The sequence below is a fragment of the Carya illinoinensis genome, chromosome 11 (genome assembly GCF_018687715.1).
Source record: "Carya illinoinensis cultivar Pawnee chromosome 11, C.illinoinensisPawnee_v1, whole genome shotgun sequence".
NCBI classification, from domain to species: Eukaryota; Viridiplantae; Streptophyta; class Magnoliopsida; order Fagales; family Juglandaceae; genus Carya; species Carya illinoinensis.
This window is the reverse complement of record NC_056762.1, coordinates 17,164,959-17,171,473: the sequence shown is the minus strand read 5'-3', so window position 1 is coordinate 17,171,473 and position 6,515 is coordinate 17,164,959. Positions and strand designations below refer to the sequence as shown.

General features: G+C 38.2%; 1 long non-coding RNA gene across 1 annotated transcript; it reads right to left on the bottom strand.

The window, feature by feature from the left end:
* Nucleotides 1-2,348: 2,348 nt before the first annotated feature.
* On the bottom strand, nucleotides 2,349-3,049 carry LOC122280430. Its single transcript, XR_006229901.1, has 3 exons — nucleotides 2,987-3,049; nucleotides 2,806-2,889; nucleotides 2,349-2,407 (listed from the first exon to the last, which is right to left on the bottom strand). It is a non-coding gene; the product is annotated as an uncharacterized LOC122280430 (long non-coding RNA).
* Nucleotides 3,050-6,515: the final 3,466 nt, after the last annotated feature.

Below are 6,515 nucleotides of genomic sequence, written 5' to 3'. Positions count from 1 at the left end.
GGGTGATGTGTTACCTAGCGGCGTGCCTTGGAAGAGGTCGAGGAGGCTTGGTCGGATCTCACTGGTAGAGAGTTCTTTCAAACCTACCACATCCTGAAGAGGAGTGGGAATACTTGAAATTTCCATTCTACCAAAGTATTGGTTAACCTGGAGCAGAAGTATGACAAGCAGTCTTCGCAGTTCAAGTGCTTCTTCTTCGTGTTAGGTGATGGGTGGGAATATCCATCTGGACAGGCTACTAGACAAAACTTTCTCGTTCATGCCAATTGAGGGGTTGTGCAAAAGGAGGAGCTCATGAGGTCACCAGTAACCTAGGAGGAGCTCCGCCAAATCGAGGTCATGTGGAACTGGGCCACCGCCCACCCAGAAGAAGTTTTGACGGACACTCTACTTAGTGCTGATAGCTTGTGGCAACATTTTCCTGCACATACTGCGCTACATCACCTGCTAACTCCATCCCTCTGGAGCCAACCAATTGCTCGGTGCACAAGCGTTCTGCCTGTCTACCAGTGCAGGGGAAAAGGAAGAAACCATGGGGAAGCTCACTAGCCTAGCTAGATTCCAATGATGACATTGTTCTTCACTCCGGGAAATCTTCAATAGGAGTATTTGTTCATCGACCCATATCACCCTAATAGGGAGGGGAGATATTTCGGCATTGTTGGGCCAAGGCACCTTATCGCCTCATTCATGAAGTCAGGGGAAGGGGGGCGATTGTCCTACCATGAGCCCGCAACGCCTCTTCTCCAGTTGGTCCAGGCCCTTCCACCGCTGCATCAAGTGTCCCCTCTTCTACACCGTTGGGCTTTGGGGGTTCTTCCACACTCTCACTTGTGGGCAACGCCTCCCGACCTTTTTCTCCAAGGCCTTTCAAAGCAACTTTTCCCGAGGGTCACAGGGCATGTCTCCTGTAGAGCCTGAGGCTGGTGCTCCTACTGTCCATCCTGTTGGCCCCACCTTGAAGGAATATGTTGGAGTCCTGGAAGGGGTGGCGCAAGTAATATCATGGGCCAAGGAGGTGGTAGCCGAAGCAACAGGTGCAGGACGCTAGGCGGTAGGGGCTCGCGCTAGCGACGGTGCCACTCGGGAGACCCCAGCGTCCGGGGAGTTTGCTAACCCCTTCGAAGCTTTCCCTACCACCTCTAGGGCTAAGGCTATTTCTGTGGGGCTTGGAGAAAACTTGAGGGTGATCTCAGACAAGGGGACAGGAATTGGGGCCTTTCTCGTAGGGAAGGCCGCACCCTGGTTAGGGAATAGAGAATACTGTGCGAACTAGGTTCGAGTGGCGGCCCATGACTTGCGGGAATTCTTCACATGGGTTTGTCCTCAATGCTTGTGTCCTTTTTCCGTTTGTCTTCCTAATATTTCTCTCATGATTCTGATGAATGTTTTCGTGACAGGCTGTGGAACAACTAGTGTAACAGCCCTCTAGAAATTTAATGGTGGAATTTCTATTAGATTTAGGAACCTTGGGAAAACTCCATAAGTTTTCATGAATTGACCAATTGTATAGATTTTAGTCTATTAACATCATTAGTGTTATCTCTCAAGATAGTGCCAGAAGTACGATTTTAATTATTTAAGGTAGTAATAAGTGTCAAAATGTGTTATGGTTAGCGCTAGGGGTGTTCAACCGGATCCGGATACGGGTATCTGGCCATAACCGGATCCGGATCTGGATTTTAAAAACCGGGCGGTTATCCGCCCTGATTGGCCCGGATTCCAATCCGGGCGGATAACCGGGTCTTATCCGGATTATAACCGGATCTCCCGTTTTTTTTGCAATTTTTGCATTAAAACCCGGATATCCGGGTTATAACCGGGTCTAATCCGGGTTTTTTTTTTTTTTTTTTTTCAGACTTTAAAACTCCAAAAACAATATATATAGCACTTTAAAAAAAAAAATCTGATATCTTATTTCAATTGTCCAATTTGTTTTAAAAAATAATTTAAACACATTTTATAAGTTAAAAAAAACGTAAATTAAAGAACAAAATAAATAAAAATGCAAAAATAGATAATATTTTTGTTTACATCTCAATGCAAAACATAAATTTACAAAAAAAAAAATAAATAATAATACATTACAACTAATTAAACTAATACAATCCATTACAAAGAACAAAATAAATAATAATACATTAAAATACAATGCTCTTCACATCAACAGGTAGCTGATCCAACCTGCCATCTCCAACCTACAGTTGTTTCAGATATACATCGACACCAAATAGTTCTTGAGCACATCAACTGAGTTTAGGGGACTGGAAAGATAAAATAAAAAAAGAGTCAATATCACAATTAATATTAGTACTGATATTGTTCTTGTCACTTTGTTGATGGTAAAAGCATTTTACATTGGTCCACCAGAAAGTTTGAAAGTACCATCTCTTTGTATCAGTTTGGCCTACAGTCTCAGAGAAAGGTATAAAGTTTAACTCCCAACTGATAAACATAAAAAACTGATCATAGTTCATCACAAACAGTGACAGAAACATATCTACGTGTTCGATCTGATTGGAACCAATTCTTAACTCTTTCAACTGCATATATATATTTAAACCAGAAAGGAGAAGAAGAACAAGCAACAAGCCAACAGATATAATATATCCTACTAAATTACTAATCTTTATTGTTGTCCCTGATGCCCATCTCAATCATTGAAGTCCACCCAAAAAATTTTGATTCAGCAAAGACATAATTCAACAAATATAGCAGCAAGTAAGTTTCATGCAAGATCACATTGCCCAAAACAGATAGCTATACTAACCTATCATTGGAAGCAAACTAGATGGCTATACTAACCTATCAATAGCATTTCTTCGCTGCAAAACATTCCCAGAAGCAATTCGCTCAAGAACTTTTTGAACGCACTGACTATCTCTGCTCCTGGTAAATCATTAATACAGTGAGATTTTAAACCGAACAGACTATAAATTTGTTTCTACCACAAAGTATTAGAATATAAAAAGAATAGAAAAAATACACTGAGCAGTATTCTGCTATGAGCATAACAACAGCTCTGGCTGTGCCATCCCGCTCGTCTAGCTAAAAATGTTTGATAGGAAAATAGAACTTGTGGTCTTGAGAGAGCCTTATGCGATGATAGCTAGGTACCAGCTTCATTTGGTAAGCACCAAAGACAGAAGAAGCACAAAAACCAGTCTAAGTTCTTAAGAAAGCAGATTCTGTAAACCAAAGGAGCAGGTGCTAGCTGTTCATAATCCATGAAAACTTGAAATTTTAAATAGCTAGCTTCTTTTCCTTTTGTGAAATTAACCTTTTATAAATAATAATAACATGAATACCTTCAACAAAATTTCACTTGAGGATATATGCACCTGTCGATGCTCATGGCCAATGATGGAACCATTGATTATGAAATACATGATATGTGGGAAATAAGGCTTTTTTTTTTTTTTTTTTCTAGAATTTCTAAAGCATGACACCAAAGTTGAATACAAAAGTGAGTTGTTCCATTCTCCTTTTTTTTTTCTTTTTCTTTTTTTCCCTTTTACAAGCTGGTATTAATTATGAGTTATGATGCCTTACCTTAAAACAAAGACAAGTCATGATCAGGATGATTCATTATATGCCCAATCCCCACCTCTAATAGCAGCTTCAAAGAATATGATTACAATTTACTACACTATCCAAATTAGTCCACACAAATCAACCCACATCATTATTGAACACCTGTATATATAATATATATATTATTGGGCCACAATGTTATGTATCTTTCTTGACACACCTCCACCATGAAGTTTCATGCCATTGTGCTTCCCAGTGGAAAAAACACATCTCCCAACATGCCCAAACAGGTTTTCCAACTGGTCGTTACCTTGCTTCTCCTCGCCAAGTCAAAAGCCAAGTCACAAACCCAAAAAAATCAAACACAAACCCAAACTAGACTAAGCGAAAATCAAACACAAACCCAAACTAGACCAAGCGAAAATCAAACACAAACCCAGAAAAATCCAACCAAACCGAGAGATATAAACATCAGCTTCACAAAATAATAAACCTAGAAAATCAAACACAAACCCAACAGACCAAGTGAAAATCAAACACAAATCGAGAGAAAGAAAGAGACAGAGAGAGATTAGTATACCTTCAGTTTCGAGACAGAGATAGATTCGCAATCGGCACGGCACGGGTAGGGTTTTGGATGAGAAGAGAACTTGAGAGACGAGAGACTGAGCTGGAGAGCTGAAAGAGAGGAAATTTCGTTCGGTTTGAGAACTTGAGAGGAAAGGTAAGAAATAACGGTGTCGTTTTGCCAAGAGAAAAAAAAAATCCGGATGTAATATCCGATTACGGATTACCGGATTAAAAAACCAGATCTGTAACCGGATCCGATTTTCTCTCAATCGCCCGGGTGTAATTCGGGCGGATAACCGCCCGGATTCACCCGGATCTGGAAAAAATCTAGTCCTGATGCACACCCCTAGTTAGCGCCATTAAACTTAGTTAATTATTTAGAATTTTATGACACAATAACTCATTTTGATATTTTCGGACGAAATGCTTGTTTGAAATTGTGAAATTCATTTTAGGGGCACTTCGAGGTTGAATTTTTGTAAATTTTTTTCACTGTAGGTATATGAATATTTAGGATTTTTCAATATTAAGTTTATTATATACTTTTTTGGAGTGAATAGTAATCGCGATAAGTACGGTGTTTTCAAAATAATAGTGTAGAGTAGAATGTCAAAATTAGGTTAGAGAAGTTTTATATAGACACTTGATAAAATTTTAGCCTCAAATAGTGAATAGTATTAGACACTTAGCATCTTGAGGAACATTTGATGGATTTGAAAGAATTAATGTGTGAGATCATGCCAACTAAGCAAAAACCCTATTCCATCCAACCAATCAAATTGTGCCAAACCAAAGAGGATTGACACCCTAGTAAAACCCTTTGTGGTTGGAATCCAACTAAGAACCCAAAAGCATGGTTAAAACCAAAAATCCTATACAGTTTTATTCAAACCTTAAAGTTGACCTCCAAAACCTAACTGAATCAGTTTCTAACATTGTGTTTAATCATTTGATTAAATTACTTTTACATGCTATTAATCCCTCAAATTCATCTTAGAACATCATTATCCAACCTTATTAACCTTGGATACTTGATTGGATCAAGAGAATTTAGATTTATGTTTGATAGTAACCCAAACTCTCTTAAAACCCAAAATTTAGGCTCATTTGGTTTAGGCCCATTGATGTCTATGAATTTGGCCGCCTTAGTATTACTTCTTGACTAAGCAATTTCACCCAACCATGGCTGATCAGATTTGTTCAAGAGGGCCTAGAGGGTAATTGAAGTAAAAAGCTAAGGAGCCACCTCACTGTTTCAATTCCCATGGGGTCCACAATTAGTGTGGCACAAGAAGTATGCAATCCACAGTTAGTGTGGCACATACAATGCACTCACAACTAGCACAGATTCCTATGTTGTGATGCAGTAATCGGCATGGACACATGGCTCTAGGGGACCAATGTAGCACCCAAGAAGTTGAGTTTAAGCAGTTAAATAACAAGATTCCAAATTCATGTTAAGTCAAGTCTCAGATCAAGTTCATGTCAAGTCAAGTCTCAGTTTAAGTCTAGTTTAGTTTAAGCAAGTGAAGTTTAGTTTAAGTCATCTCAGTTATGCTATATTGTATGTCAAGTTATGTTGCGATTGATTATGACTTTGACTATGCACTCATGCTTTTATTACCATGCATGCATCATTAACCTGTGTGGAGATTTTCTATTAACTTGCTAAGATTTGTAATCAAATCTCATTGTAGTAGTCTCAAGTACCATTCCTCCTTCTCCTGAATGGTAGATCTTGTTATAGGACCCAAAAGAGAATTGAGATTAGATCAACTGGACACGGTCGAGTGGGGGACGGTGCCACATCAATGTTAATATAGTAGTTAACTTAAATTATTACTTGTACTATGGAGTTCCATCTCAAGTACTTTTTCAATCATAGCCATTTTGGACTAACGTTGTGATCTCAATTGTTTAATATGTCATTATGTATGAAGTATGCTGTTGCGCCTAAACTTTGACTCAAACTTTGAACCAAAAATTAAATGCAGTTTTACTTGCAAGTATACAGGTGTTGTAGTACCTAACAAGATTGAATCCACAGGAATTGACTTATGTGATAACGAAAATAAACTCAAACAATAAAAAGAAATTACTAAAAGAAACGTGCAATCAAATAGAAGAAAAAATTACAAAGATGACGATTTTAAAGTAATAGAATAAAACTAAAATGATAAAATAAATTGCTATGGAAATGACTAAGGTTTTGAGGATTTGTCTAATAATTTCGAATATTGTTTCCAATCGATTTACTTCAATTAAACTAGAATAAGGATTCCGTTCAATTGGAAGATTTAGCATTTAAAGTCGAGAAAAATAGTGACTAATGATTAAGTATGAATGATTGATGATTACAACCTTCGCAAACTCATTTGAATATCACAGGAATTTTTTCAAGCATTCACTGT